The 24,919-nt window shown below is 32.1% G+C and overlaps 1 pseudogene; it reads left to right on the forward strand.

The window, feature by feature from the left end:
- Nucleotides 1–1,043: 1,043 nt before the first annotated feature.
- On the forward strand, nt 1,044–24,870 carry LOC120171532 (annotated as a pseudogene).
- Nucleotides 24,871–24,919: the final 49 nt, after the last annotated feature.

The following is a 24,919-nucleotide window of genomic DNA, read 5'->3' on the forward strand; positions in this document are numbered from 1 at the left end:
ATTAATAAAAAATTAAAAAAAATTAAAAAATAATTATTTTATTTTATACCGAGTAATTTAGGTTTGATTTGGATGAGAAGAGTTTGAACTTGGGGGCAGAGTCGTTCTTACACGTTTTCCACCTTGTCCTAAGCTTTCACCAAGTCCACGTGCTACTGTTTTAATGCAAATTACATATATTTTAAAAGCAAATATTAAAAGTTAATAAGTAATTTGTTTAACTACTAAATTGCATATTAACGATTATGTTAATTTAGAAACTAAACAATTAAATGTGTGTGTTTTTATCTTTAAAAAAATCAAACTTCAGACTCCATGCGTTTGTGAAATATACTTTATATTTACATATAGGGAACTTTTGATAAATTTCCCGCAAAGGTTATTTGATTGGAATGTATTGGAAAACTATGAAAAGTAACTTGTAAATCTCCAATGAATATGTAGCTTAATCCGAATCCAATAACATGTCTTAGTGGTTAAAGAAATTATTATTCTCTCTACGGGTCTTGGATTCAAAAAACTATGTATACATGTACACGCTCGTTTTCAATTACTAGGAAAGATTTTGAATAGACACAATATTATAATAACCTTAAATTATTAAAAAAATATAGTTTAATCCAACTACGTTTATCCGATTTATGAAATCGTGATGGTATTCAAAAGTAAATATATTTTGTCAACACGATATAATCTTTTAAGATTTATATATTTTATGCTTTGTTAGATAAATAAAGGTGAGATTAACATATAAAAAATGATATTTTACCGAAAAAATTAAAAACTTTAATCACAATATTAAATTCAATTATTTTGACAATCCATGTAAAATTCAAACTTTTATTTTGTAATAATATAATATAATTATAATTCAGTAATATAGTATTTGTTCAATATATTTCTTAGTTATTGATAATATGTACATATCCTACAAACACAGTTACTCAAATATAATATTTTTAAAAATATATATATATATATTTATTATACGTATATATCTTCTAAACACAATTATTTTGAGAGTGAAAAGCGGTGGCTAGGAAATGGCTTTCGTTGCCAAGGAGTTCGATAGGTACTTGAGAAGGTACAATTCGAGGTATGATGTATATCCAACTTCCAACCCCCCCCCCCAACAAACACCATTTGTCCTATCTTAATTAATTCAACGTTGAAAATAAATAAATCTAATGTAGAGTAGCTAGGGTACCCTATCCTATCTTCCTCCTCGTTTAGAAGCCAAATAGATGTTATACATAGTTACATAATATTATACCAAAACAGAATTATATATCGACTTTAACAATAAATATATATTTATTATTAAATTTTTATAAAATTAAGACAAAAGAATAATTTTTGTCTATGTAGTAGATTCAATTTATCATTTTCGTCTCTATTATATTTTCACATCAGTTTAACTCTCGAAATCACTTAATTGTACTATTCTATACCCTATTCAGTGACGAATTCATAAAAATTTTATTGGCTATGCTAATATAAACATAATAAACAATTTATCTTAGAAATTTATATTATATATATATATATATATATATATATATTAATCACTTACATTTAAAAAAATATTAATGATTTTAACATGACATTTTTTAATTATTTTTCAGTCATGACATTATCTTATGATGATACATCAAGATCACCACTAATTTTTTTAAAAACAAAAGACCAAAATATAACTAAAATGTAACATTAAGTGTGATTTAAAATAAATAATAATTGAGTGATCAAAATAAAAACTAAATAATAAATATGACTTAACGAGTAATTTATCAATTTTAGGCATAGGGGGTTTATGGCCTAGGCCTAGATATGCTCCCTACCCTTAACTTAAAACCATAAACTATATAAAGCCTGAACTATAAACCCATTATCTCTAAATCCTAAATCCTAAATATTAACTTATGATTTAGAATTTAAGGTTTTAATATAGGGAAAGTGTATATAATGATGCAGTTAAATAATTTTAGGGGCTAAATTGATGCAAAAATACGATAAGAGTGAAAATAATAAATTAAATATACTACAAAGAAAAAAAAACCCCTTAATCTTAAAATTAAACGTGAATAAGATCGATTAATAATCGAGATATATATTAATCCGTATCATAATAAATTTAGATAAAACTATGATAAGAATTCATAAAAATTGGTACCTAAATAAAAAACTCATTGAAAACTTTATTTAAAAAAATTGAAAAGATGAATTTTAATCGATTTTTTAATATTTAAATTTCGCTCATAATAACATCATAAATTGATATTTTCAAATATTTGTTATATATAGCTTATTTCCAATTTTATAATAAAATATATAGAGTTAATTGTATTATATATTTGCAAATTATGACCCTTGTTTTAAATTGGTATCTAAATTTTTCAATATACTAATTTCATCTTTAAATCGTGTCCATCATTTTATATTGGTCCCAAAACATTTGAATATTCTAACTTCATCATGAACTTTTGAATGATTTAGGGGGATATTATTGAAATATTTAAAAGTTTAAGGACCAATTTAAAAGGAGGGTTATAGTTTGGAGATAATTTTAGAATGTGTAAAAGTTTAAGAACCAATTTAGAATCAAAGTTATAGTTTGTGCATATATGGTTCAATTTTTTAGAAGGAAAATTATACAGCGTTCGACAAGTACCTATTAGCACCACTGACGATGAGCACCATTAATTTAATTTATAAAAATTTAAAATTCAAAAGGAATCAACGTGTAATTATAAATTAGTTGAAAATTTAAAGATAAATTATTTAAAATAAAAGATAAAATATACCAATGACCACATTATTATTGCCCCTTTTTACTATGACCATCATTTTTTAAATACTACTTTGACACCATTTGATTTGAGAGTTAAATTTATTTTAATTTATTAAAACTAGGACCAAATTGATATAATATATAAGTAACAATGATTAAATGTGTAATTATACCTAATATTTTAACTATCACATCAGCTTTTTCGTTAAATATTAATATCAAGTGGTTTTATTGAATGCATTTAAATAGTACTTGAGTGACCTGATTAACAAAATTTCAAAAAATGAAGGTCAAAATAAAAAAGAGTAATAGTTAGGTGACCACTGATATAATTTACCTTTTATTTTCAATAATTTACCTTTAATTTTCAATTAATTTATAATTATACGTTGAATCCTTTAGATTTTTTACGTTTTATAAATTAATTTATCGGTGTTCATCATTAGTGGTGTTCATTGCCGCTTGTCGAGCGTAGAAGAATCGTCCTTTTTAGAATGTTGCAAATGATTAATTCGATTAATAACTTAACAATATTTCAATTATTAATGTACTATTGTGAAGAAAATTATACAAATTTAATATAAAATGATAAAAAGATTGATATAATAATTTTCAATTTAAATTTATTTTATATAAATTTTATCATACTTGATAATTATATCTAAAATCATTCAGTTTCTGGATATATTTTTAGAGAAAATAACCTCAGTGACCAAAAATGCCTTATAATATACGATTTTAACCAATTTTTTTTGGATTTGTCAAAATGACCAACTAAATCGCAATGCGATCGATAATTCGCAACGCGATCTCCGGTATCGCAAATCAGTTTCCAGATTCGCAACGCGAACTTCGACTATTGCATTGTGATTTACATATTCGCATTGCGATAGTCGAAGTTCGCGTTGCGATTTATTCCAAATTCGTTGCGATTTATTCCAAATTCGTTGCGATAGTCGAAGTTCGCGTTGCGATTTATTCCAAGTTCGTTGCGATAGTCAAAGTTCGCGTTGCGATTTATTCCAAATTCGTTGCGATAGTCCAAGTTCACGTTGCGATTTATTCCAAGTTCGTTGCGATAGTCGAAGTTCGCGTTGCAATTTATTCCAAATTCGTTGCGATAGTCCAAAATCGCAACAACGGTATTGCATTTGTTTCTTAAGAATTTTCTCTAAAAAGATAGTTTCGCGCGAACATGTCGAAGACACGTATTACCACGACCACGACCACGAGACGGGATGGCGGCGGCGGCGGCGCGCGAGAGTCCCCCTTGTTCTCTATCACTCAACAAGGAAGTGGGAAAGCCAAGCTTTAAATATCATTCCCAATAGTGTTTTCAATACTATGTGAGATTGAGCATTACCAACACTTGTTCCCAATACTATGTGGGATTGAGCCTTAAATAGTGATATTATTTTTGAATGTTTTACTTAAAATTGCAATAATCGCGATTGATTGTAGATTGACTTTTAATTATGACATATTTAATCGTATAATACTAATGCAATTGGTTGCTGATTCAGTTGTTTTAAGGTGCATGATTGTTAATTGTTTCCTGAATAATCACATTGTATTGGAAACAAGTGTTGGTAATGCTCAATCCCACATAGTATTGGAAACACTATTGGGAATGGTATTTAAGGCTTGGCTTTCCCACTTCCTTGTTGAGTGATAGATAACAAGGGGGACTCTCGCGCGCCGCCGCCGTCCGTCTCGTCTCGTCTCGTGGTCATGGTCGTGGTAATACATGTCTTCGACACGTCCGCGCGAATACTATCTTTTTAGAGAAAATTCTTAAGAAACAAATGCAATACCACCAGTCGTTGCGATTTTGGACTATCGTAACGAATTTGGAATAAATCGCAACGCGAACTTCGACTATCGCAATGCGAACTTGGACTATCGCAATGCGAATATATAAATCGCAATGCGATAGTCGAAGTTCGCGTTGCGATAGTCGAATTTGGAAAATCGCAATGCGAACTTGGACTATCGCAATGCGAATATGTAAATCGCAATGCGATAGTCGAAGTTCGCGTTGCGATAGTCGAAGTTCGCGTTGCGAATCTGGAAATTGATTTGCGATACCGGAGATCGCGTTGCGAATTATCGATCGCATTGCGATTTAGTTGGTCATTTTGGCAAATCCAAAAAAAGTTGGTTAAAATCGTATATTATAAGGTATTTTTTGGTCACTGAGGTTATTTTCTCATATTTTTATCATCAATCGATTCGTTCATGTATATTTTGTTCTAAAACTCCATTAAATTTCACATGTCTATGCACGAACTAATTTAATGGTTAAATGAATTGTTGTTATTCCTATAGGTTATGGGTTCAACCACCAATAACTGCATCAGGGTGATTGAACGTTCATTGTCAAATGATTGAGAACATTTAGAACATATACTGCGTTGTAATCACCGTAGCTTAATCAAAAAAATTTGATGTGTATATCTATAAATTGTTTGATTTAGTGGAATACATGATTTTTCAAGTCAAAAGTGTGAATGTAACACCCTAATCCAGTTCGACTCGAAGATCCATGGATTAAGATGCCACACGGAACCACCAAAATGGTCAATCCAATATTTTCTTTTCAAAACAGTTTATAACCATCGAAAACATAAATCATACCATATGCGAAATAGAAATAAAGTTTACAAAATACGAGAGTCTCCAAAAAACATACAAATACAATCCATGAGTTTGAAAATCATAATAGAGTTATGACTCAAATACACAAGGTCCATATAGAATATATGCCCTCTACAAATACTCAAGACATACTTTGATGCTCGACAAGTCTAGAATGGATAGATGGGATAGGCTCCCTCATCAATTCTCTACTAACTTATGCATGGAAACACATTCCATACGCTGAGCTCACAAGCTCAATGCCACGAATATAAACTATACAATACTACATGCATTCGTTACATGGACATGTCGGAATGTAAAGTCATGAACATGCAAAAGTACATATCAAATATGAGTCAGGCCAAGTAGAGTGGTCGGAGAAATTATGTGCATCTCAGACAACACTAGACTATCTAGCACAGAATAGCTTCGGGGTAAGAACCGAAATTTACATGCATCAGAAGCTCACGTCCCGTAACTAGTCGAGCATAGTGTACGATTTCGGAATTTATGTGCATTGGATTTTGTACTGGTACGACCCACAATTTATGTGTATCGGATACATATCAACAATAATATCCATATATTCACAAACAAATGACGATAGTCATAATGCTAGAGTAAATCGAGTCTCACACAAGGCACATAAATTATTTTCACTTGTATTCCAAACCGTTCCCCGAGTATCACACAAGGCAAATCTTATAACATCATAACTGGTGTTTGTAAGTGAGAAATTAGTGATATTAATTATTTTCACTTGTATTGGATACTTGTAGCTTATACGGACTTAAAACACCTCAGCCTGAACACCCAAATTGTCCAAAAATCATCGTGGGTATCAATATTGGGCCAAAAGTATCGATACTCACCCCTTGGGTATCGATACTTAGGTTCAGGTTCGATGTTTTGAAAAATACTTGGGTATCGATACTCCTATTTGGAGTATCGATACTTTACCTTGGGTATCGATACTAAAAGGAGTATCAATACCAAATTTAGCTTCGTAGGATAACAAATCGCGAATCAGAGTCGAGCGACTTGAGAAAATTATCCATGAATGTAAATCGCGTAACAAAATTAAATATGATGGTCAAAAGCAGGAAAGATACGTAGGATAACAAATAAATGTCATCTTGATCAATCAATATTGTATCAAATCTAGCTCTAAAAAAAAGATAAACGAAAATAATGATCAACCGACATATAATGTATAATTTCAAAGTACAAAAACTAAATTGAATACAAAAGTTTAGGTGGTAATTTTCTAAAATGTATGAAGGCTTCTAATATCCTTAACCCTAAATATTTTTAATTGTATCATGATTATTTTGTTACATCTTAAATAAAATGTATATTAATGACTATAATATAATAAGTCGGTAACATTGATATAATTTTTTAAACATTAGAATCATGGGTAAACTACGTACTTAGGGTGTGTTTGGTTCATGGAATGTAAGATTACTAGTGGGAATAAAAGATTATCGGGGAATAGGATTACTGCAAATGTTGTATTTTGTGTTTTGTTGGTTTAGCAGAAATATAATATTACAATGTTTGGTTAAATGAATACAAGATTATTGGAATGTATATTTTACCAAAATTTCCTTATTTTATATTTGTTTTTTTTAACAAGTTGAGTTATACTATAATTTTACTATAATTAATTTATATATTTTCTTTAAAAATTTTAAATTCATAAAATTTATATAATTTTTTTTTACAAAATTGAAAAGATAAATAGGTTTAATGAAAGAGTAAATTTTTATTTTAACCCCTGAACTTCATATAAAATTTTAATTATAGACTTTTTTGTAAATCTAAAATAGTTTAAGGATAAATTTGTTGGATAATCTTCGTAGAATTTTTATTATTCAACGACAAAAGAATTATATTTTTGAGAAAAAAAATTAAGGGTATTTTAGTTCAAAACGCTGATAATCCAACAATACCTAAAGGAAAAAGGGTAATCACATTTCCAGTAATATACCCCAATAAATCTACTGTTGGTAATAAAAGATTATTGGGAATAGTATTACTGGCCAACCAAACGGGGGAATGAGGATTCTATTCCCCCGGAAATATCTTATTCCATGAATCAAACAACCCCTTAGTACTTAAGCTATCAGTTTTAACCTTTTTTAATACCTAAACTTTCAATTATTTCAAAACCATACATTATGTTTAGTTTTTATTTCATTTTAGTACTCCCGCTGTTAAAAACTTAACACTTTTAATACCTAAACTATCAATTTTTATCCATTTTAGTACCTAAATTTTTAATTTTTAAAATTTAACGTTAAATTTTGAACAATGGTACTAAAATGAAACAAGAACTAAAGTTTCTAACGGCGATATACTAAAAACGAAACAAAAACTAAATTTTAGGTATAGTTTTGAAAAAACTGAAAGTTTAGATATTAAAACGAACCAAAACTAATAGTTTAGATACTAAATACGTAAGTTACCCTAAAAATAACCATGTGTAGTTTTAACTTAAAAAAATAAAGAAATGAATACAAATTTTCATCATTATTATGTCATTGGAATATCTTCCCACATGGATAGATTTGATTTGAGGGCGATAATATGACAAATAATATATACAAATAGAGAAAGACAAATCTAATATTTGTTTGTATTCATAATTCGTTCAAAGATTGAGCTTTGATTTGCAATTTTTCCAATACCTTGCAGTGTTTTTGTAATAAATAAATCGATTAGTTCAAAAATAATTGTTGATTAGTAATTTTAATTAGTAAACAATGACGTCTTTTGTACTAAATTTCTTGTTTTTATTGGATTTTTAATTAAATTATTATTATTTTTGTTTTATATACAAAATAAGCTGATTTTCTGCAACTACTAGTTTTGGACAATTCCCCAAAACACCAAAGAATGATAGAAGCTGCTAAGTAGAATTGGATTAGCATTGTGATTCACCGTTTGGGTATTATTGGTTAAATCCGACATTGGTCCCTGTACTAAACTTATGTTGTTGGTTTAATCCATGTACTCTAATTTGGGGGTGTATACATTTATATCCCTAATGTTTGATTAAATAGAAACTTTCCTTCTTCTTCTTCTTCTTTTTTACCATTTTAATCTCCGACATTTTATTTTGGGGCAAAAGGTCATTAAATAGATGGAACTCGTTAGTCGACAAACGATCAACACTATAAAACTGACATTTTTACCCCAAAATAAAATATTAAGGGCCAAAATGATAAAAAAAAGGGGACTAAAATGACAATTTAATCAAACACTAGAGGTATTTTTACCGTAAAATAAAATATTGAGAAGTAAAATGTTTAAAAAATAGGAAACAATATGACTATTAAATCATAGGAGCATTTGTTGATATTACGGAATATATAATTAAAGTAGAAAAATGAGAATATATTTACTAAAAAAAAGAGTTAAACCATTAAAAAAAGCCAAGCTTAAGAAGAGTAACAAAAGATGATAAAACCGGTAACAAAATGATAAAACCGGTAAAACGTTACCGGATATATTAAAAGTGTCGATACTTTATATAAGGATCGACACTTTGTGAATTTAAAGAGAAGCGTTATAGCGCCTATAATGTGTCGATACTTTAAAAAATATCGATCCACAACGATATAACAGGTAAAAATATGATAAAACCGGTATCAAAATGATAAAACCGATAAAATGATACCGGATATATTGAAAGTGTCGATACTTTCGTAAGTACGTGTAATAAATTATCGACACTTTCAAAGAAATAGGTAATTATCCTTTCGAAAGTATCGACACCTGACATAAAAGTATCGACACTTTTGTATTTGTATCGATTAAATATAAATAACATATCCGATGAAAATATAAAGGCCATAGCTAAATATCCTCTGAAAAAAGATAGAACGGACGAGTTTTTGAAATCGAAGCGTAATTGTTGCTGCATTTCAGAAGGCGTTTCTAAAGCGAAGTTTGTTTGTTTGTTGCTTCAGTCGAATCGAAAAGTAAGTTGTCGAAACCCTAATTTTTTATTATTACAGTAATCGCGATAGGGTTTTTTATGTGTTGTTTGGGGTTTTGGAGTAAGGAAGCATTTGGGACCGATTGCAGGTAGAAATAGATATTCAAGGAAAAATATAAATGTCGATACTTTTATTAAATATTATAGGTAGAAAATGATATTATAGGTTGTATAAATGTGCTGACACATTTTGGTGTGGCCATTCAAATTCTTTTGAAGAAAACCGTTTTACCACAAGAGTAGTTATCTATATTTGTATATTGAATAAAGTGTATGTAACAAAATAATTTGATTTGCGTAAACTGATATATGAAGGAAAATGGAGTCAATGGTTGGAAAATTGTTGGTGGAGCATATGACTTTGAAATTGAGGCCGAGACTCGAAAGCAACCAAAGGGTGGATATATTACTTCTAGTAAGTATCAATGTCCTTTTGTTATTATTGTTGAAATGGTAATTGGATTAAAGTATCGATAAACTTTAAATTGATTACAAATTTTAAATGTTAACAGTATGGCCGAATGCAAAAGGATGAAGGGAGATGGCACACAGAGCGGTTCGATATGTAAAATGAAATTGACATTGAGTAGTATTAGTATTTAGTGTTAATGTATTGATTAAGAAACGTTTATGTTTAATATTAGGTGAAAAATGATGTGAGGTCCAAATGGAATTCAATGAGTGATGCTGAAAAGGACCTTACATCACACAGTCAAGGAATGATAGTAAAGAATACAAAGAACGGAGGAAAGCACATGAAAATAAGGTATTCATTAAACTTGTAAATACGTTGATACAAAATATATAAAACTATAACATTATATATTGTTAAAAATGTAGGAAGTGTCGACAAGATGCAGCATTAAAAGGGTGAATTTATTAATTAAACACCTTAAGGAGAAAGGTCAATTGAATGTGCTGGAGAAATAGGTTTGGATCGTTGATCGGAGTAAGGGATCGACCTATTTCGGAGGAATTGTGTCGATCCTTGATGGCACAATTTGACGTCAGTCAATGTATGGCTAAGTATGGTGATTATTCATTCCCTCTGGGGTATCGACTGCTGCAGCCGTCTTGGGGTACAAACAAAGGCAAAAGTGTTATAGAAGTCTGTAGGAGTAAGAACTGGAAAGCACTGCCTCCAAATATGGTTTGAATCATAAGGTGACATATGCTGAAGTTGAAGAGGATATCAAAAGTGGATCTTACTGGGGGGATGAGCTGAAGGCCCGAGTTCTATTGTACCTTGTCGGGATATTTCTTTGTCCAACGGTGATACGTCAACGAACAAGGAATATATGAAGCTCATTGCGATGAAGGCTTGAAGGGTGAATTCAATTGGGCTGAATATATCCATTCGAGATTGATTGAATCAAATCACCTTTAAAAAGGGCAGCCAGAGATACCTCAAAGGGTGCATAGCAATCTTAGAGGTAATGAGTTGAATCACTTTTTTGTGTTTTTTATAAAAATATAATTTTATTATAAATGCAGGTTGCACTGTTCGATTTTTGGTCGGGCTGTGAGGCAGGCCGGCTTATGAAAGAACCGGTGGCACGCATCCGTGCATGGGGGAAGGAAGAGGTGTTAGAGTGATGGTGAAGTTGAAGTTAGATAGAGGGAAGAAGCAAGAAATGGTAATAATGTAATTAATAATATTAATAATATATCAATGTCTTAATATTGTAATTTTTTGAAGGTTATTGGCAAGGATGTAGAGGAGGCAGTGGAGGCAGAGGAGAAGAAAGGAGAGATGGTTGTATTGGGGATGACGGTGAGGGGACGACGGTGAGGAAAACAGAGTAACTTCGACATTTTGATGTCTGAATTGGCTTATATCAAAAAAATCCATTTGAAATCATGCAAAGACATCAAGAGTCGAAGAGAAACTTGATCGAGTCTTAGAGAAACTCGAGAGTCGAAGATACACTTGAGAGCATAAGGGGTATGGAAGGAAAAATAGATGGAGTGGTGAAAGAAGTAGAGGTGTTGAGGTGAAGTGTGAAAGAAGTTGGGTGTTAAGGGGTGATATTAAGATGGTGACGGAGAAAATTTGAGGGAGTGGTGAAGGAGGTTGTGGATTTAGAGTGAACTTACGGGGGTGAAGGGGTGTTGATAAATACTCGGATGAAGGAGCTCAATTGAAGGGAAATAAAAGAGAGAAGAGCTATGTAGAAAAAAACGATGAACTGAAAAAATATGAAGAAGAAAAGAGGGAGGAGGAAGAAGAAGAGATGGAAGAAATGAGGAGGAAGAGTCGATGTCATTTATACACCGGAGAGTATTATAGCAGCAGTTTTGGATTCGGAATGTCCTGCACCCCAGAAGAAGAAGCAGAAGGTAAGTTTAATAAACGAATACTTAATTTGATTTTATTATGTTGGTGTGACAAAAATTTGTATGCAAATTGTAGTTGAAAAAGCGGATATTCCAAGCGGATGATGACTCGAATCTGCAATTTGTGATTATTTATGGAATAGCGAGTTAGAATCGGGTAAGTGAAATATATTGTTTTGTGAGTGATATTTAAATATTTCATGACAACATATTAATCCTAATGATTCATACAGATATTATGTAATCTCAATGGGAATCAATTCGCTACTGTATACGACGTTGCACGTTGAAGCCTACGGAATGGGTTGGCGTGTGGTAAGTAGAAAGTAGAAAAGTTAAAACTTATTGAATATGTTCTGATTGTGTAATTAATTTGTTAGGTTATAGATTTGCTCGCCTGGACCATATGCTACGATTCTCAAAAGTCACTCCGTAGGATTGGCTACCTTCCATACCTCTTAGTGGCGAGTTAAATTAGTAAATATTGAAAAGTAGTGTTATAGACGGTAATTAATATGTTTGTTGTGTAATTACAGCAACAGGCGTGGATGCCACAACAAAGAAAGTGTTGAGAGTATTTCTACCTTCTGGGGTGTCATATTGGATAACTATGTGAATTCACCGACTGTGAGAAGGTAAGACCCATACCAATTGCAAATGATGTTTTCGGATATAGAATGTTGAATTTTGTCAAATTGGTGTGAAATTTGTTGCAGATCTGATCACATAAACTACCATAATTCACATTGGTATCTGTTGGTGTTGGATATGGTAGATCGTGTTTGTAACAATAAATGATAGTATGTTTACAACTGAAGCAGCTAAACAGAGAGTGAAGGATGCTAAGAGATTGGTATGTATGTATATGAAATGACATTATGTAAATTATAATGCATAATTTTTTTGGTGCATAACTTCTTCTATTTTAATGCAGATTAAATATTAGATTCTTATAATAAGAAACGCATTTGGTTGAGTCCTGTGGATCTCTAGGAAAGTATCCTTGAAAAATTTCAATTTGTGGAGCATAAGAAGAATAAGCAATTGAATGGGTATGAGATGTTATCACAAATAGAAAGCTTATTTATACAGTATCCATCATAATTGACATGTGTGGTTTTCAAATTTGTAACAGATATGATTGCGGCATGTATGTGATGTGGATGGAATCGATCGGTTCTACAGGGGCAACTGGTGATTTTGTAAGTGGATAGAAAAAATCGTTTGTGGTAAAATTGTTAAAAGTCGTAGATTGAATGCTGTAGTTGACAATACTTAACGTTCTGACAATTTGAATATAGGTTGTTGGAGACTGGGATCGATCGCGAATATTAAACGATCTCGTAAGCCACAATCAAAATGAACGAAGACAGGAGATAACAAAAGCTGCAATATTACATAAGAATAACAAAAGGATGCAATGATGTAAATGTAGGGTTAATTTTGTATAAGATTATAATTTTGTATACGATTTTATTTTGTATGTGAATATAATTATGAATGAGATGAGAAAAGTTAGCAGTATGTTGTTGTACATGTTTCTTATACACATTAAGGATCATGTTGATACTTTGAAGTAAAAGGCAAATTTACCATAAAGTGTCGATCCATATATAAAAAGTGTCAATCCCAAAAACATCGAAAACCAAAAGTATAATGTAATATGTAATTTTTCAATCTAACCGGTACAAGTCTACCGTTTTATGAGAGAATATGTCTAAATAATGTGTCGACACTAATATAGTTTGTGTCGATATTTTTTTTCCAGAATGAATGGAAAACAGGGTGCACCCATAAAGTGTCGATCCATATATAAAAGTGTCGATCCGAAAATCATCGAACCCAAAAGTATAATGTAATATGTAATTTTTCAATCTAACCGGTACAATTATACCGGTTTTATGAGATAATATGTCTAAATAATGTGTCGACACTAATAGTTTGTGTCGATATTTTTTTCCAGAATGAATGGAAAACAGGGTGAACCCATAAAGTGTCGATCCATATATAAAAAAGTGTCGATCCCAAAATCATCGAACCCAAAAGTATAATGTAATATGTAATTTTTCAATCTAACCGGTACAAGTATACCGGTTTTATGAGATAATATGTATAAATAATGTGTCGACACTAATAGTTTGTGTCGATATTTTTTTCCAGAATGAATGGAAAACAGGGTGCACCCATAAAGTGTCGATCCATATATAAAAAGTGTCGATCCCAAAATCATCGAACCCAAAAGTATAATGTAATATGTAATTTTTCAATCTAACCGGTACAATTATACCGGTTTTATGAGATAATATGTATAAATAATGTGTCGACACTAATATAGTTTGTGTCGATATTTTTTTTCCAGAATGAATGGAAAACAGGGTGCACCCATAAAGTGTCGATCCATATATAAAAAGTGTCGATCCCAAAATCATCGAACCCAAAAGTATAATGTAATATGTAATTTTTCAATCTAACCGGTACAATTATACCGGTTTTATGAGAGAATATGTCTAAATAATGTGTCGACACTAATATAGTTTGTGTCGATATTTTTTTTCCAGAATGAATGGAAAACAGGGTGCACCCATAAAGTGTCGTTCCATATATAAAAAGTGTCGATCCCAAAATCATCGAACCCAAAAGTATAAGTAATATGTAATTTTTCAATCTAACCGGTACAAGTATACCGGTTTTATGAGAAAATATGTCTAAATAATATGTCGACACTAATATAGTTTGTGTCGATACTAATTTAAATATCAAGGGTTTTTCCACCGTTTACGATATATAGTACTCTTAATTGAGAAACCCTAAACATAAAGGCAAGCATGCATATCTTCCTCTTTCTTCTACCGTTATCATAAGTGACGATCAGATATTCAGGTAAATTTATCGATATTTTATGGGTTTGATTGATTTCTATATTGGAGTTTTTATCCTGAATGTGTTTGTGTTCCATGTAATAGGGGTAGCATCCAACCAAAATGGCTCCAAAACGTCAGCGTCAGAAGCGAGGTCTTTCTCAAAGCTCTTCTCAACCCAGTTCTTCTCAACCACCTCCTTCTGTAACAAACGATTCTTCTGAGGAAATCAGGTCCTTCGAAACTCTGAACTTTAGATCCGACATGGAGAAACAAAGATGGCAGACGAGTTTTAAAGTAAGGAAGATTCGTCCCGAACGTGTCATTGACCTGGGTTTCTTGTTTGATGATAAATATGCATTTAGTTTTAAATCCACATTTACATCTTGGGGTTGGCTTGAATTCCTTGGTGTAGAACCAAGATATTATCCCAACCTAGTTAGAGTCTTCTACAACAATGCTTCCTTACAGCACGAGCCTAATAAGACTAATATAATAGGAATTAATACACATGTCATGGGGAAGGATATATATATATCTTCAGAAACTATTGCGAAGGGTTTAGGTGTAGCGAATACAGGGGATTCAGATGAAAATGGTGTAGATTGGTCTACAATTAAACGGGTTACTAGAAATAGCCCAATTCACCTCGATGTAGAGTCGAGAGTGTTTCACAAAATGCTCACATGGTATATCCGGCCTAGTGGGGGAAAACATTCAACGCTTCGAGACAGCGATTATTGGTGGATAGCAAAGTATAAATCCAAAACGGCTCCAAACATTGCAAAACTCATATTTAATACAATTGTATATATGGTCACAAAGGGAGCAACAATTTCAACTACACTACCATATGGATGTGTCATCACCCATCTGTTGAAGAAGAAGGAAGTGATTTTTCGCATGACGCCCCTGTTCGATTAACCCGCAAGATTGACATGGTATTTATTAAAAAAGCGGATATGATTTGTTGAAAAACTCGGTTGGAAGCGTGTCAAGGAGGTCAGATTAGATCAAGAGAGGAGGAAATGGACCCGTTGGCCATGAAGAAGAGCAACCAAGTGGAGACGCAATGATGGAAGAAGCTCCAGTTGCACAGGATGTCACAATTAAGACCGTGATGGAATACATGGTCAATTTTCGGGAGCATATTGATTCCCTTGTGAGTGGAATGCGATCCGATATTTCATCATTGCAACGTGAAGTCTCCATGTTGCGTAACGAATTACGTCAACGACATCAAACGAGTTAGGTAATTCATTATCTATGTTTCTTAACATTTACACGTTCTGAACTTTATTTTATTTTCTTTTAACATATGTGGACAACCAAGCGGTCGTAGAAGATGAAGCTGACGATGAAGATGACGATGATGATGACGATGAAGCTGGCGATGAAGATGATGACGATGATGATGATGATGAGATGATGATCCAAACAAGTATATCGTGTCTGCAACGCCGCCTTCAAGAAAACTTTTAATTTTTGATCTCAATGGTGTCCTTGCCTACATCCCAAGACTGCCGGCAGGTTTTAATTCTATTCTTTTGTATCCATTATTTTAACATATAGAACTTTATGCAATTTTTCTTCATGTTGTAGATGTTGTCCTCAGAAGAGGATTATTTGAATTTATGCAATTTTGTGTCGACAATTTTGTTGTTGCCCTTTGGTCTTCAAAGATGAGGTTAGAACATGTTTGAGGCAATTGAATTACTGTAGTCAAAATCGTTAATATACATTTGAATGTTAACATTCAAACTTGATTACAATCTCAGGCATAACGTCGACCGTGTACTTGAGAAACTACCTGTATTTTCCGAGCATTTTCTATTCGTGTGGGTAAGATGAATGTCATTACAGTTTGCTGACTTTTCGTTGTCTATGATTCCTACATATTTATGTTCGACTGTTTGTGAACAGGATCAAAAAAATGCAAAACATACGATTCTGTTACCTACTGTAAAGATCTCAATGATGTTTGGAACGCGTGTCCAGATTTTAACGAGCTAAATACACTTTTGGTCGATGATTCAGCGGAAAAAAGATTTATAATCTGGTAAGTTGCATTTATGCAATATGTTTTTCCAGTTGAACAGGTGTTCAGACATTGATTATTTTAACAACTTATGTGTTTATATAGAAATACAATTACATATGTCCACATACCTTTGACGCTGCTTCCCATTCGAACGACAAAGCTCTAGGTATGACACAAATTTATTCATGCTTATGCGAATTTAATTTATTGTTAGTAAAATTGCACCTCATTAGTTTGATAATTAAAATTATTTATGTATGTCCTCAGAAAAAGGCGGAAACATACGAGAGTATTTGGAAAATTTGTTGAAGGCCTCTAATGTTCCGGACTTCGTTAGAAACAACCCTTTTTCATCGGATTAATTTTGTTTGTCGGTACATTATTTGAACATTCTTGTGTATTTATTTTTGGTCTAAATATTGTGTGTATATTTTCATTAATTATTCCATATTTGCTTCTATGTGTACATATACATTTGAGTGTCTATACTTTTTTAATATATTGTAAAGTATCTATCCTTTTTATAAAGTGTCTATACTTTTTCCACTGTGGAAAACATTAATTTAAGGTTATCTTTTGAGTGAGTTTTAAGATATTAATTTAGTAATTATAGGCGTCTAATGATTATTTTTTACGTTACGGTATATATTATTAAATTAAAAATTCTTAATATTATTTTATAAAATATCAAAACAATCAACTAATTTTTTGTGCAAATGAAATTATTAAATTAATATTGTAGGTGGAAAACATGAAACATACTTAAAAAAAATTGAAACATAAATTACATATCTTTAAAAAAAGTATCGATCCTTTTTATAAAAGTATGAACACTTTCAACATATTATAAATATACCGGTTTTTTGCGCGAATAGGTCTACAACCTATATCGACACTTTTTAATCTTGTGTCGGTACTTTATGTCCAGATTGGAAGAAAAATGTGTCGATACATTGTTAAAAAGTGTCGACATTTACACATCGGAACCCATAATTATAATGTAATAGATAATTTTGTAATATAACCGGTATAAATATACCGGTTTTATGCGCGAATAGGTCTACAACCTATATCGACACTTTTTAATCTTGTGTCGGTACTTTATGTCCAGATTGGAAGAAAAATGTGTCGATACATTGTTAAAAAGTGTCGACATTTACACATCGGAACCCATAATTATAATGTAATAGATAATTTTGTAATATAACCGGTATAAATATACCGGTTTTATGCGCGAATAGGTCTACAACCTATATCGACACTTTTTAATATTGTGTCGGTACTTTATGTCCATATTGGAAGAAAAATGTGTCGATACGATTTAAAAAAGTATCGACATTTACACATCGAGACCCAGATTTATAATGTAATAGATAATTTTGTAATATAACAGGTATAAATATACCGGTTTTATGAGCGAATAGGTCTACAACCTATATCGACACTTTATAATATTGTGTCGGTACTTTATGTCCAGATTGGAAGAAAAATGTGTCGATACCATTTAAAAAAGTGTCGGTAATTTTAAGTAACGCGGTTTTTCTTCCTTCATTCAAAATATTTATATGTACATACAATAGGAGTCATGTTGATACTTACGATATATTATATGGAGATCGTTGTCATTCCATTCCGTCTTCGAAAAAATCAGTTGATGTAGGCTGTGTGCTTGTACTCAAACTGAGCTTGACTTGAGGACATGTTAGTTTGTTATGCCCCTCACCGTTGCAGTACCCACATCGCCTAATTTTCTTCTCGACCTTGTTCTTCGGCACTTCTTTTCGCTTGCGTTGTTTTCGTTGAGGGTCACGAACATTGTTTACTACAATGCTCTGGTGACTGAATGATTCAAACCAACGAGTTTTCTAATTCTTCTATTAGTTTTTTCATCTCATCTCTTGCGGTTTTGAAAGACTCGTCTGTCTTTGATGCAATGTAGCATAACCTACTTGACGTTGGACGTAGAGCAGCGAACCTTGCCATTTGCATCACTTCTGGAGACACATTCAAATCAACATAGCTGGGTGCAGAAGCCTTCGCATCATTAGTCCACCTACTTTGAATCAAAGTCCCGGGCAAATATGTGTAGTCCAATTGCTTCAAAATGTGAAGTTGATGGCGACACGGAAGTCCAACGGTCTCGAATTTTTTGCAGGAGCAAATTAGAGTTTTCGTACGAGAATCAAAACTAATTTCAAATTTCCTATTTTTTCTGCGTACTTTGACAAATATAATGTTGACATTCATCTGATAAGGACTTAATCTCTGCCTCAATCCGATACAATGTCTCCCGTATAAGTTCATCTTGGAACACACGAAAAGATTCGCGGGTAAAAATCGCAGCGGCATGGCTTTCAAGGTCGACCAGTTTTGTGATCTGGAAGGGCTTCGTATGGGAACTTAAGTAATCCGCTTTCAACTCGTTCATACGCATTCTACTAATTCCATCTTCAATTGCACGAACAACATCTAAATATGTCTTCTTGTGCTTCAGTGCAATAGCTAGTGAAGCATTCATAGACTCGCACCTTTGTGTTGAGCGAATATTGGCAAAGAAATGACCGGTTAGATATGCTTGTACCCATAAGTGTCGTGTATTTCCCTTCTCAATCACCCATGGATGCTTTTGGACGTTGAATTCTGAAACAATCGAACGCCATTGAATATCAAATTCCTTGGTTGTCCACCAGGAAGCCATGCATTTTGAGAATGCTGCTGTAAACTTTGGGTCACCAATGTTAGCTTGTGCATTGCGAGAAAGATGCCAAGAACATAATCTGTGCTTAGCATAAGGGATAACAGATTTGATAGCCCTCTGCATTGCCCTATCCCCATCGGTTACAACGGAAATAGGTGATTTATTCATCATGGCTTCTAAAAAATTCTGTAGCACCCACTCGAAAGATTGAGACGTCTTCAGCGATTATGGCAGTGGCAAACACAATTGTGTTATGGTGATGATTGACACCAACATAGGCATAATTGGTCGACCATACAAATTATCTTTGTACGTTGTGTCGAACGCAATTACATCACCGAAACATGTGTAATCCGATCTCGATGTAGAATCCGACCAAATAAGATTATACAATGCCCCCGATTCGTCTACCGAGTATGTCATAAAAACCCGGGATCATCATGTTTCTTATAATCAAAGTAGGCAATAACGCATTCACATCCCCATCGACGATTTCCTTTGCTTTACCTCTTTGAAGTGCATTGTAGAGGTCTTTATGTGTAAATCCAACATTATGATAGCCCCCTGCCTGCTGCGTTAAATAGTTCATTACTTGTGACGTGCCAACACCGACCTCTTTCAATGTTGTTGCCTCATCGATATCAGCCTTACTTACGCTCTATTAGAACGCATAAATGGTGTCATAGCAGATGTGCACAATGCATGATTATGTTTCTGATCAGACTTACTTATAACCCACTGATCGTTTGTATTTGTTGCTGTAACTACGACTCTAGCCTTACATCCTGTTCTTGTGACTGGCGTATGAGCACGTTAACGATCAACAGTATTGACTTTTGATACTCGAAACCCTTCTTTGGAACAACAAAATTCTTGTGTCTTCAAATTCCCTTCCACGTCAAGCCGTGTTGTTCCCTTACGTGCACTAAACCCATGTTCCTGTGCGAATCCCTTGTAAAAGTGCCAAGCTTGATCACGTGAACAGAAGAGCTGACCAACCAATCTGTCAGATTCATCAACATTATGTACTTCATGGCATTCCTCGGTTGGCTTAACATTGTCTACATCAGTATTATCCATGGCAAAAATTTTGTTGTGCAAGTTCAGTGCTCCAGGAGTTGATGGAGATGTAAGCAAAGGTTCATTTTGAACATGTTTCAATCGTGCTGCTTTCAATAGGATGTGGCATTGGTAGTGGTAGTTAAAGGGTGGGTACACCATTAAATTCGCAGTACATATTTAGGTATGTACAATAACTACAAGTATATATTATCATTAATTAGGTATGTACAATAACTACATATTTAGGTATGTTTGTTAACTACATATTTAGGTATATACATCTTTTGAGTGAGTTTTAAGATATTAATTTAGTAATTATAGGCGTCTAATGATTTATTTTTTATGTTACGGTATATATTATTATTAAATTAAAAACAATAAACATATATATTATATATTTTTTATGTTACGGTATATATTATTATTAAATTAAAAACAATAAACATATATATTATATATTTATTATTATCTTTGGTTAATGTTGTTAAATTTAAATTAAATATTATTTTATAAAATATCAAAACAATCAAATAATTTTTAGTGTAAATAAAATTATTAAATTAATATTGTAGGTGGAAAACATGAAACACTGTTAAAAAAATTGAAACATAAATTACATAACTTTTAAAAAAAGTATCGATCCTTTTTATAAAAAGTATGGACACTTTCAATATAATAGGTAAACATATGATGTAATAGGTAGCGCTTATATAATGTAATAGGTATCGTTTATATAATGTAATAGGTAGTGGTTATATTGTAAAGTATCTATCCTTTTTATAAAGTGTCCATACTTTTTTCACTGTGGAAAACATTAATTTAAGGTTATCTTTTGAGTGAGTTTTAAGATATTAATTTAGTAATTATAGGTGTCTAATGATTTATTTTTTACGTTACGATATATTATTATTAAATTACAAATTCTAAATATTATTTTATAAAATATCAAAACAATCAAATAATTTTTGTGCAAATAAAATTATTAAATCAAATTACTTTATTCCAACCATGTGACAAGTGTGACAACTCCATCAACTCACAACTCAGCTTTGAACTCAATCAATATTGTCTTTTAGCTTGATGGTTCATAAAGCATGTTACTTGAACAGTATGAATCAATTATGCAATTTTCATGTTCAATTTAACACTGCATTTCAAATTCATTTCATATGTAATTGGAGTTTGAATTTAAATTTCAATTTGAGTTTGAATTTCAATATATATTTCGGCTCCACTATAATATTAGCCCAAGCCAATATGCATGTTATCATTGATTATTCCTAATTTCCATTGTTTTTTTTCCAACGTTTAAACGCGAGGGAAATCCCGACCATTGTATTTTTTGGTCAACTTTAAAGCGTCAGAAACGTTTCGGGCGTATGATCTGGGTGGTAAAAAATAGCAACTAAAATCATAAGTCCGAAATGCTTCTGAGTACCACCCAAATCATAAGTCTGAAATACTTCCGATGCTCATCAAAATCCAAAGCTCATATGGTGCCAAGCAAAGGAAATCAAAAATCTCATATGATGCCAAGCAAAGGAAATCAAAATCTACAACTTGAGTTTTAACATTGATATGATATGTTCAGTTGTTATCATGTTGGGATTTTATCGTTTTTGATTGCTTGGATAGTTGTTCTCTTGCTTCTTCAAGTGTCCTTAGCTTGTAATTTATAGCTTGGAATGTGTTTGATGTTGTATATATTATTATTAAATTAAAAACAATAAACATATATATTACATATTTATTATCTTTGGTTAATGTTGTTAAATTTAAATTATAAATATATTTTATAAAATATCAAAACAATCAAATAATTTTTGTGTAAATGAAATTATTAATTAATATTGTAGGTGGAAATATGAAACACTGTTAAAAAATTGAAACATAAATTACATAACTTTTAAAAAAAGTATCGATCATTTTTATAAAAAGTATGGACACTTTCAATATAGGTAAACATATGATGTAATAGGTAGCGCTTATAATGTAATAGGTATCGTTTATATAATGTAATAGGTAGTGGTTATATTGTAAAGTGTCTATCCTTTTTATAAAAGTGTCCATACTTTTTTCACTGTGGAAAACATTAATTTAAGGTTATCTTTTGAGTGAGTTTTAAGATATTAATTTAGTAATTATAGGCGTCTAATGATTTATTTTTTACGTTACGATTATATATTATTAAATTAAAAATTCTAAATAATATTTTATAAAATATCAAAAAATCAAATAAATTTTTGTGCAAATGAAATTATTAAATTAATATTGTAGGTGGAAAACATGAAACACTATTAAAAAAAATTAAAACATAAATTACATAACTTTAAAAGAAGTATCGATCCTTTTTATAAAAAGTATGGACACTTTCAATATAATATAATGTAATAGGTAAATTTGCAATACTATCGGTATAAATATACCGGATTACTTATAAAATAGGTAAATATAAGCGCTACCTATTACATTATATAAGCGCTACCTAGTATGTTATTGTACTTTATAATATTTCCGGTTAAATAATATAACATAACCGGTATAAATTTTAACCGGTCAATTGTTTAACCGGTCACGCCGTATATTAGCCATTTTTTAGGCGCCGCACCGCAGAACTACCCCTCTTTTCAACAAGTTCCAAGATGTAAGTACCTTTTTTTCAACAATCTTTCATTTTCTCTTATCTTTAGAACCTCAAGTTTTTTCATTTGTGAAATTGGGTAATGGTGAATCAAAGGTGGGGTTTTTGAAACTAAAGGCATTTTCTCTATTGATTTTCCAGGCTGTTAGAGTCCTTGCAAAGAGACCAACTTTCGCTAAGTATAGAAGGAAACTCCAATTTGAAGATGACATTAACCTCCTCTTCATGTATACCAGGTTGATGATGATATATCATTCACTATCATTGCTTTTTTTTTTCCATCTGATTTATTGAATCTTTGATTGCTTGTGCAATGTGTAGTTACAATCGTTTGGGAAAAGATGCCAAAGAGGCCGATGCCGAGGACATTATTGACATGGTTAGTAAGGCCTCTTTTGCTGACCAACTGATGCAAGTGCAGGAAAATGTTCATGATCAAAATAAAAACTTTTGTGCTGCTATGGATGGCATTATTCTCCCCGGTAGTGGTGAGTAAATTTCTGGTTTTTTTTAGTTATGTATCATCCATGGGATGTTTCATGTGATCAAACTACTTTGTCCAAGAAATTGGAAATTGGCCTTTTACTGTTTATGGTCTATATTTCATTTTATTGGAACTTTAATGTGATGAATATCGGTTTCAGAACTTAAAATGTGAACCAGTTTTAGGACCTTCTTTGCTAGATTCGGTGGTTGTGCGGATTCTGGGTTGGCGGCCGTTGTCGAGTTACGAGATAAGAGTGTAAATTCATAGAGGAACCATTTCTTTTCTCTAGTACTTTTGAGATAAGGTTTTGTTTCTTCCTTTTTGTTTGATAATTGCTATATCTGCAAAGTAAATAGATTAAACATCAATCTTCTTTAACTATTTTGAGAAGATTAATTGCTTTTATATATGATAATATGAAATGCCGCCATTTTAACCGAACTTCATTTTGTTGCAAAATTTGTCAGTCGATCTGTACAGAACGAATATAAGCAACAAGTAGTTGAATATGAATGTCTGATCCGTTGTTTGACTTTTGTCATATATGCCTTTGCTCTCAAATTTCAACCTTACCCAAGTCATAATAGAGATCAATGGAAGAACCTGCCTCTGATAATTTCTTTCTCGGACCTAACTATTGACTATGTTTCAGTGCAGCTGTTCCCGAGACAAGACCAGTAAAACGTGCTGAACTCTCAGAGGTTGAAGGATTATATTTGAACGGTGAAGCTAATGTCGGTGCTGTAATTGCCTTATACCCTGGTGTTATATACTCTCCAGCTTATCATCAATATGTTCCTGGATACACAACAAGACTTGGAGCACAGAATAGATATTTGATCACGAGATTTGACAGGACTGTCATCGATGCCCAACCTTGGGACATGGGGGTGAAAAACGTGAAATGTTCGATGGCTCAACAATGCAAGATAAGAGGACCAAAACAGAAATGGTTGGTGAGCCTTTGGAAAACTCACAGGTGAGATGCGATGGTGAAGTTTTGGAGCGTAGAAACCCTTTAGCTGTGGCCCATTTTGCAAATAATCCTACAAAAGAAACGGTGCCGAAAGTGATGGTTTTCCCATATGACTTCCCATTGGCTGAAAAAGACATGAGAGCCTATATTCCAAATATATCATTCGGAAATGCAGAAGAAGCAAAGTTGAGGAAATCGGACAGCTCTTGGTTTACATGGAGTTCAAGAAACAGTCCATCCGATGACTCGAACGTTCCTGTTCTAAAGATTCTTGTTCTGGTGGCTACTACTGCACTTCTTGATGAAGAAGTGCTGTTGCAAAGTCTGCCTTAGTATATTAAGACATGCAAGTGAAACCACCTTCACATCTGGTTGATAGAAT

Source organism: Hibiscus syriacus, unplaced genomic scaffold (genome assembly GCF_006381635.1).
Source record: "Hibiscus syriacus cultivar Baekdansim isolate YM2019G1 unplaced genomic scaffold, ASM638163v2 tig00111834_pilon, whole genome shotgun sequence".
Lineage (NCBI taxonomy): Eukaryota > Viridiplantae > Streptophyta > Magnoliopsida > Malvales > Malvaceae > Hibiscus > Hibiscus syriacus.